The sequence below is a fragment of the Amblyomma maculatum genome, chromosome 1 (genome assembly GCF_055883805.1).
Source record: "Amblyomma maculatum isolate TAMU_Amacu chromosome 1, ASM5588380v1, whole genome shotgun sequence".
Taxonomy (NCBI): domain Eukaryota; kingdom Metazoa; phylum Arthropoda; class Arachnida; order Ixodida; family Ixodidae; genus Amblyomma; species Amblyomma maculatum.
Genome location: NC_139344.1, coordinates 174,534,729 through 174,547,019, shown reverse-complemented (window position 1 = coordinate 174,547,019; position 12,291 = coordinate 174,534,729). Strand labels below are relative to the sequence as shown.

General features: G+C 45.7%; 1 long non-coding RNA gene across 1 annotated transcript; it reads right to left on the bottom strand.

The window, feature by feature from the left end:
* Positions 1–5,033: 5,033 nt before the first annotated feature.
* Positions 5,034–11,910, bottom strand: LOC146204931 (uncharacterized). Its single transcript, XR_014704081.1, has 4 exons — positions 11,365–11,910; positions 11,122–11,282; positions 9,423–9,574; positions 5,034–5,652 (listed from the first exon to the last, which is right to left on the bottom strand). It is a non-coding gene; the product is annotated as an uncharacterized LOC146204931 (long non-coding RNA).
* Positions 11,911–12,291: the final 381 nt, after the last annotated feature.

The following is a 12,291-nucleotide window of genomic DNA, read 5'->3' as shown; positions in this document are numbered from 1 at the left end:
GAGAATCGTGACAGATACAGCGCCTTTTCTAGCCTGTAAATGAATATGATATGCCGCTGATGCCTGCTGTACTAACAACGCCTCCTAGACATCTGCTTCTGTTCCCTGTGTGGTGCGGCGTTCGAGGAAGCGGCAAATGAAAGGCGCTGCACGGACGCCTTGATCGGACGCCCGGCGGGGTCAGCTTCGTCTATGCATGAATCGCCTGGTGACGACACGACCTGTCGTGACGGTACATGGCACGCCCCACAAGGGAAATTATGATGAACGTTCCACGATCTGGGGCATGGCGCAATCGTTAGAGCGCTCGGCTGGGGGAAGATGAAGGTTCGATTCCGGGTGGAGACAAAGTTTGTTTATTTTTGACTATCTCCTCGAAGGATGACACCTTCTGCCGACAGCTCCTGCTGGCAACGGTGAGGCACTAAAGGCTTTCGCCTTAAAAAATAGGCTTCTTATATGTGTTAGCTGGCCAGGAGGGTTATCCAGCTAATCGAGAACTGCGCGTATGCTTGAGTCAGTATTCTGTGGACGTGCATGGTAAGCCTTAAGGTGATTCACGTTTACTGGCATGATTTCACGTACCCTTGCAATAGTCGGAGGTGATATGGCAAGGGTGAAACACGCTTTGTCCCATAGGAGATGCCCTAATGGTCACGATTACGATTCTCGCTGGGTTACAGCAATTAACCTCCGGTAGTCGGCGCCCGAACGGGCGTGGCCAACTTTCAGTGGGGCCAAGACAACTGGGAAAGCACAAGGGCTTTTTGATGGTCTTACCGATCCAGCGTCCAGCATCTTCTGCAGAACCAAGTCCAAATGAACTTGTTTGTGAACGCTCAGTGCTGTAGGGTTGAATCGTATGAGCCGGAATCAGCGGTATCGATCCGATGATCCAGCCTGTTTAGTCTTCCAGAAACCTCTGTAAGCGTAGTGGGAAAGCGTTTTAGAACTGCTATTTCGTTTATTTGCGCACAGGGGCCTTATATTCACTGCAAGGCGACGTCTGTTTTTTTCTGCCTGCATGGTGAGGAGAGTGTCGCCACCATATCCAATTGTGTGGATGGCTGTGACGGCGTACCGCACCTTAAAGGGGTCGTGAAACGAAAATGTAGCAGCCCAGTTGCAATTTTCCTTGCTTCAGTAAACATTAGGTATGCCTATTCCAAAATATCTCGTCGAAATATTGCTTCTGCATTTAATAATACCATTCTGAAATCAAAGCATTTTTGCGTTCCTGAAGCGACCATGCGACCCTGTAGGCCGGAATTAGAAGTACTCGCCTACGTCATGTTTAGCCTTTTGGAAACGCAGATATAATCATTATTTCCCATACAACAGTAGGTTGCTGTTAAAGTTAGCAAATAAAAATACATTATATCAATTATTCGCTCACGCAAACGATTTCTTCAACAATACTGTCACGTGACGCGCGGTCGGCGGCGGCGGCGGAGCAGGACGGGTGGTAAAGCTCACTTTACGGGTGGTGTCTGCTTCTCGCTGCGCTCTGGAACAGAGCGAGAGGCGACGCTCAAGTTCAGATTTTCGGTAACGACGGCTATACCTCGCTCCGCCGGGTACTCCAAATGACAATGGTTCCAATCTAATTTGTTGTTGTTATTTTCTTTTTCTTTTTGTGAACATTCGTGATGGAGCACAACGTCTTGAGCAGTCTCATATACCACCGGTACAACTTGGTTGTGCGGCCGCTGCTGTAATTTTTTTAATTATTATTATGCTCGGCGTCATTAAAGATACGATCTAAATACGGTTCCAGGTCAAAGAAATCGACAAGTGTGTTCAATCCGAGTGGTGGGTGGAGTGTTTCAGGAGCGGGCGCCGCGGCGCGTATACTCGTATATTAGTTGCTCGCCTCCGTGCTGCATCACTGAGAATAGCGTGTCGAGCTTCGCTTCCTTTATTTCGGCCGGATGACCTGAACTATGGCACTACACGGAAAGCCGGAAACCGAAAAAAAAAAAAAATGGTTGCTACAATGTACTTGGGTGGCCCTTTCACCCTACCCGTTGTCGCAGCTTTGCTCCCCCACCTTCCCGACGCCTCTCTCGTAACCTTTCTCAAAAAAAAAAAAAAAAAAAAAAGAAAAAAAAAAAAGGAGGAAGCATACTTCCTACAACGTCTACAGTGCTCAGACTTCGCCTATTTTTCCTGTCACCGTTAGGTTCTGGGTTTAGGCGTGTTGTGCGTGTTTAAGTGCTCGCTATGCCAACCGTGTACGTCGCGATCGATTGCAGCACGGCTTCTCGGAGTGGAAGTAACGTTCGCTTTCACAAGTTTTGGCACACTGATTGGGTTCATGTGTTCGTACTACTTTCTACTGGAAGTCCTAAATGAACCTCGGCGTCATTCGAAGCCTCGGCATGGACCGGAAACGAAGAAAGCTCACCTCAAACGATGCGTCGTACCGACGCAAAACCGCTGGCCCAGTGCATTGGCAAAAAAAAAAGTGTAGGTCGCGTGATAAAGGCAGTAAACGTAGTTGCGATTTGTAGCCTTACAGATATGCTTATTTGAGAACTACTCGACTCGCAGAAGCCACCAGTTATATTTGTTTCCTGCCAGATTGCCCTCATAGCAGTAATATGCGCATTTTGGATTTTTTTTTTTATTTTGAGCGATACCGTGAGGCCAGCACAACAGGTGCCCCTACCAGCATATCGTACCACCCAGAACAGGCCCCTTGGTTCCACTTCGATCACGTTCTTTCCACAGCACTCATCTAGTCCCATAGAACCTGATGAAGACTCCAAAGAGGAGGATCATGTTGAGCAGAGCTCAGAATCCTTCACATCATTTAAAAGACATTTCTAGGGTAAAAATTGTTCACCTCAAAAGCTCATACGCCCCATGTCCTTGCATTACGATGGTGTGATTACCAGATCAACCATCCAGGAGAAATGCATTCACGCAAGTGTTATTGATTGGAAAGGCGGATAGATTGGCTTAAAAGTTTAATATCTGACCTGCTACAGGAAGAGAAGAACAAAGAGGGTCGTGACTTGATTAAAATATATACAGAATCCTTCACATCATTTAAAAGACATTTCTAGGGTAAAAATTGTTCACCTCAAAAGCTCATACGCCCCATGTCCTTGCATTACGATGGTGTGATTACCAGATCAACCATCCAGGAGAAATGCATTCACGCAAGTGTTATTGATTGGAAAGGCGGATAGATTGGCTTAAAAGTTTAATATCTGACCTGCTACAGAAAGAGAAGAACAAAGAGGGTCATGATTTGATTAAAATATATACAGGAATAGTAACTTGCACCACAGTCACGAGTCAAGTCCTGTGTCATGCAAGAAGCAGCAGAAAGCCTGCACTGCCTGTAGAGCTTTCCATTTCTGGCCAACCGGCCAATAAGTTTTCTGAGAGAGGCCTGTTGCCAAAACACTTCAAAGAAGTAACTCGAGTTATTGTTTTGCACGCATATACTGGGACACACCACTAGTACACGCTCCAGAGTCTCCGTAATGTCACATGTGGAACATTCTGGGCAGTCCGCCTGTCCAATTAAGTATAAATATTTGTGTGTGAAACCACATTTAGATGGTCTATGGAGAAAGCATGCATAATGGCATATAATTGGCAAGTGGGTATGGATCCACTAAAGCACTACCTTGTGGCCTTGAGGACAAGTAGATATAAGGAACTCAGTGATGTGTAGTGCCAAAGGCTGGTAAGGGTGTGGTGTTGAAAACTTCCAAAAATTTGTAATGCAGGCTTTGAAACTGTGAATTCACACCACTTCTAAAGTGGTTTCCCACAGATGTGGAAAGCCTCTTACCAAGGGGCCGCAAGCTCAGCAGCGGTTTGTGGAGAATTACGCCCTTAAAAAAAAGATGAGTCATGTTCTGAGCGGCATCACCACAATTGTAGGCGACGCTTGCGGTGATACAGATCTGTGTATACATGGATAGAGTTGTAATATTCTCACCAGATGTATGTCAGATTAAGTTGCTTGAATCTACTAATTGATATCTTGGATTTCTCCAGTATCCCGAGAACATGCAAACGCACCAAAGGTTGAGTCATAACACAAAGAGATTGGGTGGGGTGGTATGGGAAGTCGTAGCGTGATAGCATTTGTAATTAATGGCAGCGGAGTGTACGTGAAAAACTGCTGTTCAGCTGCTGTTCAGTGGTTCGTGTGACAATTATGTAGATATTGGGCAGGCACATGACATTCTGAAGTAACAGCACAAAACGTGGATGGGAGCACAAGACGAGAAGACGACACAATGTCTCATCGTCTTCTCGTCTTGTGCTCCCGTCCACATTTTGCGCTGTTACCTCAGGATGGAAAACCAACAAGCCCAACCTGCTATTCTGGCTAACATGCCATTGTTTGAGGTGCATTGCGGCAGCCAAGGTTTATCCCAAGCACCTGCACTTCTATGTACATGTTAAAGAGTACTGGGAGTGGTGCTCATATGGGTGTGTACCATTTTCCTGGCTCGGGCAATCAGATTGCAGGCGGGCTAGCACACACAGCCCAAAGCACATGTAGTAGAAGTTTGGACTGTCGAACCGCGAAGTCTTCAGTTCAATTCCTTCCCTTATATTTTTCAATTTGTATGAGTATCATACAGTCTGTGCTTGTATGGTTAAATTGCGAGGGTGTACATATCACCTGTGCTCCTGACCAACCTCACTCTGCATAAGTATTCACCAAGCAGTTTTCGTTCCATCAAAAGGCTTTCACAATATTCAGCGACACAAGCAGCTACTCAGACAGCATCAGTGTAGCATTCTTGGAGCTTCGCAAATCTGTGGATACATTGTTTACTAGCAAAACATGCACGGTATGCAGATATGTGTACTAGGACGCATAAGATGCCGTGACAATGTGGACTGCCCTTACGTCTACAGCTGCCCTTTAATCCTGTTACATTCTAGCCTGCAGTGAATTCAGCAGCAAGGTTTCACAATTAAATCATCCCAACTTTATATTTCTAGACTTGACCCCAGCACCGACAAAGTTCATTGTATTACCAGCATTTTGGTGGCATATTCAACCAGCAGGCCAATTAACTCAACGTCATGCAGGTTCTAGTGCAGATGTTTTCATGCAAACTACGGGTATCATCAACGAAGGAGGCTTTACTATACATACCTTTTCAGCACGCTGTTTTATGACTGGTTAAAGTCTGGTACATTTCAAAGTATAAGGCACATATTATTGTATGCATGTCTACAGATTGCAGATTATGCTGGCTTGCTTCTGAATGAGACTGCAAAATGCTGAAAATAGTGGCCACCTTTCAAAGCAGCTTTTGCAGAAAACGGTTTGATTTTTCTATTCCCCATGAGCCACTATTTTTCGAGGCCGTGTAAAGGTGAACACGGCAACTAGAAAATCTAGGTTTGTCAGTGCCACAAGGACCACCACTTTGTAGTACATTTGGGCATTATCTAATGTTACCAAATGAGTGTTAGAGACATGTTGCTTTCAAAATAATTTATTGGTTAGCCGCAGGTTCATCAGTGCATACAAAATTTTTAGGCTAGAAGGAAGTTGACCTAGAGCAAGACATCTTTTATTCACGCTTCTTTGCTGTCTTCCTCTCTCCTAAATATACAAATGTGTATATACAGCTTCACAATCATGATGTGTTGAGGTCAGTGCTAAATAAAAAAAAAATGCATCCGACAAAGGTATAGTTAGATATTGAGTACACAAAATTCATTCTAAGTGAGCCTATATATGTCTTGTAGATTCCAAGGGAAGGCAAGTATAGCAGGGGGCAGCAGAAACTCAGGCAGGCAGATAAAAAGTTTGCGGGGATCAGATGGATGCAGCTGACAGAGGATCGGGTTATTTGGATAGATATGGGAGAGACATCTATACAAGCAGGTAGTATATACACAACTGCACAATTATGATGCATTTGCGGTCAGTGCTAAAAAAAATTCCACCCATCAAAGGTATAGGTGGGAAGTGAGCACACAAAATTCATTCTAAGTGAGTCTATATATGTCTTTTAGATTCCAAGGGAAGGCAAGTTTAGCAGGGGGCGGCAGAAACTCGGGCAAGCCATAGCCTCCTATTTTTTCATGCCCGCGCAATGGCGCCGCGGAGACCGTCCGTTGCCCTCTCCTTTCCTCCTCAATTTACGCCTCGGCTATCCGCGAGAGGCGCTCGCACCCCATACCCCGTAAAGCCCCTATACCCCGTTACCCCGCACTCCGTTCGCATACCAGACACAGCTACGCGTTGATTTATTTATTTACAGGATACTGCCGGCCTCAGTTTGAGGCCTTAGGCAGGAGTGGGCATATCAATAATACATCAAGAAAACGAACATAGAGAAAAACATCGCAAGAATTTAAGTGAGAAGAAGAGACGAAATCCAGCAATAATAATAGTAACGAAAAGTAAAGCGCGACAAAAACAACAAGACGCGTACACAGCAGCATGACACAACCACGCATGCTCAGTCACTTGAGCAAGAAACGAAATGTACAAACAATGAAAACAATCATGCATATGAAGCACTCAAGGCATTGCGCACAACGACACGATGGTAATTCTATTTTGCTTCAATACTGTTAAGCATGCCGCAGAATGACTGGACCGTCGGGCATTCCACTGTACTCGAGGTGAGCGCATTCCACTCACGTACTGTCCGTGGAAAAAACGAGTTTTTAAACACGGAGCTCGTGAAGCAAAGGCTGTCATTCGAGCTCGCTTCTCATCCCTCATCGCAAGCCAGAGCGTGCTTGTTAATTGTAGACAAAATTCGCGTGAAACAGAGGCTACTTTACAACAAACAAAGGGACGCCTTCATCGGCGAAGTAGACTATGGTGGGAGCTTTCCTAAGGAAACAACAAATGAGCCTGTGCTAGCCAACTCACTTCTGTGCTTCGTCCTCAACGGCCTTTCAGTTCCGTTCAAGATACCCGTGGCCTACTTTTTCACGAGAAATTGCACTGGCCGCGAGCTGCACACGCTCATGCGACACGTCCTGAAGGAAGTTGAAGACATAGGATTTCTCGTCGTGCGCATTGTCGCCGACAACCACAAAATCAATGTCTTAGCGTTCCAACTTCTGTGCACCGGAACCCTCACGCATTGCATTGAGCACCCAGGAACACCGAATCGAAAGCTTTTCTTAGCATTCGATCAGTGCCACTTGATCAAAAACGTGAGATCGCAGTTTTTGTCGCGTGACATTGGAAGAGGCGGCGAAATAACGGCGAGCCACTTGAAGAGCCCGTACAAAATGCAGCAAGGCAGCCTTGTAAAGCTGGTTCGATTCCTAACGAGAAAACACGTGTTCCCCACAAATATTGAAAAAATGAACGTGAAAAGAACAATTCAAGTTTTGTCTCCTGCCGTGACAGCTGCACTGAAACTCCTGCAAGAGCAAGCGGGCCACACATGCGACGCAAGTTTCGCCGGTGTCGGACCGACGGTTGAATTCATGGACACCATGCACCGCTGGTTCACGCTCATGGACGTGAGCAATTGTACCCAGCACATACACCAGAATAATGCCGACTGCAAGCAGTTCGAATCTACAAGCGATGAACGGCTAATCTGGCTTGAAACAAGCTTCCTCGACTACCTGGCCGATCTCAAAAGCCAGTGCCTGGCGAAGAACTTCTTAACCAAGGAGACTTACGAAGGCCTGGTGATGACAACTCGCTCAAATGTTGAGTGCATTCGATATCTTCTTGAAGATATGTGCTTTCACTTTGTTTTAACGAGGAAAATGTCGTCTGACCCAATCGAGTCGTTTTTTTGGCTGGCTGAGGAAGTCAGCCGGTTCAAATGATCAAACGGATGCTCGAGCTGTTCTCTCAGGTATTGAGAAGACTCTGAAGACTGGTATCTCGTCGGCGTCAAGTACGAGCAACGTAATGGCAGCAGAAGGCAGCGATTGCTTGTCAACGCTGCCGCAGCAGAAAAACCGAAGGGAAGGAACCAGTGAGGAATTCCCCGCAGATGCATGTAGAGAACTCAAAGAGCGACTCAAGCAAGAACAGCCTCTGCTTCCTACTCCAGATGTCGCAGCATTGGCCATGGTCGGCGGCTACTTGGCAAGAGCAGTACAAGAAAAGATCGATTGTGAGGAGTGCGTCAGTCTGCTAACAAAGCCAAACGCTTCGGCGCCCTCGGATTCGCTGATAAAGCACCAAGACCGCGGGGGACTCATCTACCCATCTGGAGAACTTTTAGCGGCTCTCTACGCATTGGAGAAATTTATCCGCGTTCTTCTCGCAAGAAGAAGGCACATAAATCACCCTTTGAAGGATGCTGTGAATAATGCCGCTGTAATACTTCGCGAGCACAAAATCTTGATGTGCTCGACGCCAGGGCACCAAGAGAACCTGCTGCAGCTGTTGTTGACAAAGTTTTTTCAGCCAATATTCACAAATTTTGCAATGAAGGCGACAGACAAACACGACATTGCTAAAGTATTTGAAATAAAACCGCTGTCACGAAAGAGCCTCAAACTGTGAGCGATTATCTCACAGTTAGGCGCTTTCTGTTGAAGGGCAGGCTTCCCACACCATGTTTTGTGTTGCTTACTTCCGATGCACATTGTGTACAAACATCAATTCAACGTGCGATTTTATTTTACAGTTCTATGTCAAATACGAACGCCAAACGCGTCTCCAGTAGCGCGCGCAAGCAGCGTCGTCTGCACTGGGACAGGGTATGGGCTGGCAGCGTGATCTGGTGGCGAGCGCATGAACTAGGCGGTACGGACGGCGCGCTTTGTTGCTCCCCTCACTGAGCGGGCATGAAAAAATAGAGGAGGCTATGGGCAAGCAGATGAAATTAGGAAGTTTGCGAGAATCATGCACCTGGCACAGGATCGGGTTATTCGGATGGATATGGGAGAAGCATTTGCCCAGCAGTGGGTGCAGTCAGGCTAGTGATATCAACAAGACTAACAACTGGATGAGTTGGTACTGATTCATCTTAAAACCAGCCAGAAGACGAAACACGTGAGAGGAGCACAAGACAAAGTTTGACTAACAACTGAAATGTTACTGAAGGAAAGAGGCAAAAGAAGATTCGCACAGAAATGCACGTGCACGAAAAACCCCCAAAGCAGTGAAAGCGTGGAAAGCAGAAAGGGTCTAAAAAATCAAAATCTAAAAAAAAGCAAATTCCTTATGGTCAAGAACCACTCGTTACAAAAGGGAAGCCACAGATCCAAGTCCAAAGGCACACTATACTGCAAAGGCTAAGGACGTGTGTGTGGCTAAGAAATCGGTCAACAGTCTTTTGGGGCCTTTTTTACATGTGCATCTCTGTGCAAGTCTTCTTTTGCCTCTATCCTTTAGTAAAATTCCAGTTATTAGTCCAGCTGTCCTGCAATTCTCTCTTCTCATATTTTCCGGCTTGTTTCAGAATGAATAAGGTGATGACTCTACAAACCTTGCACAAACTGGAAACCAGTGTAACTGTCAGATGGAAACCTTTCCCTTATTTGGCTTGCATTACAAATAGGGAGGACTTTACTGTGATGTCTGCCGAGGCATCCCCAAAGCCAGTGCGCAAGCTGGCTGTAGCAGATGTAGTGGTGCCTCCTGTTGACAAGAGAAAAAGCAATATTCACTTTTCAGCATAGCAAAATGAAAATATGATTTAGGTCTTTTACAAATTTGAAAGTTATTCATGCATCTGTACAATTAATTCCCATCTAACAGAAGCTGTACAGTGTAACTTTCACTGTCAATTTATTCTCCCTGGAAGTGTGGCAAACTTTGAATTCTGCTGCAGGTGATTGAGAGAGAATGAGACCCACCCAATATTAGAACTCCAGTGCAATCACAATTTGCTACTGCAGCAAAATAATGCCTGAAGGCAATGCAGCTTTTGACTGAAAAAACCTGGTAGTCGTCTTACACCCTCTATACTAGTGTTGTGGCCGATGTCAATGTCGACGCTGATATCATCCGCATAGCACGAAGATGTTAAGTATGCGACTTATGCATTAAGCAGTTCTGTGCATGGAGTCATTCTATTCGAAGGAGCCATAAACTACAAGTGCACTTCTGTCAACAGCTCTCCGTTGTTTTCCCACAACACGGCACGTGCCAAACTTTCTGCAAGTGCCGCAAAACTACTCTATAACTTCATTTGCTAACTGTAAAATTTCCAACACTTACTCAAACTGTGGAAGTTTCGGTGTACTGGCCTTTGGGAGAACGTCTTTCTTTTTTTTTTTTTTTTTTGTTGTTACATTTCAGCACATGTAAAATGTCAGTGTCAAAGCATTTTGGAGAGGTTTACTGTGTGCAGGTGTTGATGATGGTATCAGTGAAGTCAATTTTTTTAATTATATTTGCACACTATACAACACTCACCTAATGCAAGTGGGTAAAAAAAAAAACTAGCAAATAAAACTTTGAGTGCTGGTATGGTGATTGTTCTGGCAGCAAGTGGGGACAGGCTATAACAAGAGTTGTCGGGCTAGTTAGTGATCGTCTGCAGAAGCCAGTCCTGCTCTGTGTGTTTTTCTTTTCTGTGTCGTTTTTTAGTGCATTTTCCCACGGCTTCCGCAGGAGACAGGCTACTTCACTGCATGCAATTTCACTTAGCACAGAGTCCTCCGAAATGAGATTGCTTTTGTACTTATTTACTGCATTTCTTGTGGCATTCCTTATGTATTTATGTTTGAAGTGCTGCACTTGCTGAAGGTCATAACTGGCTAATAAAACAAGCAAATTTGTCCGGACAGCGTCCCCCCCCCCCCCCCCCCCCGTTACTTCACATCAATGTGCATGCCCTTTCCATTTAGCAAGTTCACACTATCAGATGATGCGTGTTTTCTCATTTACTCGTGCATGGAATTAAGCAAACCAGTAATTTGCATGGTGAAACGTCATGCTCATGCGCTTCTACGAAAACAAGAAAAATATGAAAACCAGCGAAGTTGTGTTCGCGCTAACGTGGCGCAATATCAACACTGTAGACAGTGTAGATGATCGCAGGTAAGTAACGTTAAAGGGGAAGCTTTATTTTATTAACACTGCCTTCCGCAATAGATTTCATTACAGCATTTCTTGCTCGAGAAAATGAAAAACAGGTGCCGCTTGTTCAAGTTATGTCGCCTTTCGCTCAAGGTTCTTACCTTGTGTTCTCGACTAGCAGTCCATGATCAAGAAGCATTTGGAGTAAATGCGGATGATCTGTAACACCCAGACGGCTGCTTCAACTACGTAGTCGCCGCCGGGATCTCGCCAGATGCTCTCAAGAGCAGTCGGCATCGGCACGCACCGCCCGCAGCTGCACCTGTTCGAAAGCTTCGGTTAGCGATTGCGCACTCTCGCAACGGTCAAACGTAGGCTAGGCTGCAAGACTCGGACATACATACCAATGCGTAGTTCTGAAACGGCTGGGATCGGGAGGCTGATGGTCGGGGCTTCTGCAAGCCGGAGTTGTGCCGCGGTTACCGCGGCCTCTCGACACAAGTGTTACTGTACCGGTCGCTCGCAGGGTCCATCTTCGCCGACCTGGCACCCGAAAAGTTGAGTCGGCGTAAGGCTCAAAGCCCACGATGTAACCATGTTTTAACAGTAGCGACTATATTCTAGTTCACTATAGCAGCACAGCGACGCTGGAACCCAGGAAGGAACCTAGGCGTCGGCCATATTAAAAAACCCTGTGTGAGCGTAGAGTAGGGCACAATTAGAACCTCTAAAATACACCGAGCTTGGTCAACTTTGGCTCAGCAGGCTCCGGCAACGGGAGCTTCTCATTGGCTTAGCACTATGACGTACTCTGTTGAGTTGAGGAGGACGCGCGCTAGGAAACCGAAATTCTGTTTTTGTCGCTATTAAATCAACGCGGGCGATGAAACGAATCGAGGTATATTATATGATGCAGGACAAGGATTCCATTTAACTAAGCCGTGCAAAATTTCCGGAAAACGTTTCACGACCCCTTTAAGGATAGTGTTGTATCGCCGCAAATGTAAAGACCCGCCTGGAGATTTGACGTGAATCCTGTTTAGAAATAAAGTGTCGGCCAATAACTAACCTTCTAGGAGAGGCATAGGAACCAGCGTCTAAACTTGTTAACGTCTTTCTGATCCGTGAACCTAACTGATAGTGTTGTTGTAGAAACATGATCCGAGGCCAAGTGAATGTTTGTCTCCTTTTCAGAGCGCGAGCCGTCGATTAGCAGAGGAGCCTTTAATATTTCCCCTTAATATCGGGGCATCCATGTCTAAAGAACAGAGAAGAATGCACCGCCTATCTTCAACTCTATAAATGTGGCATTGCTGGCATTAACGCCTTGA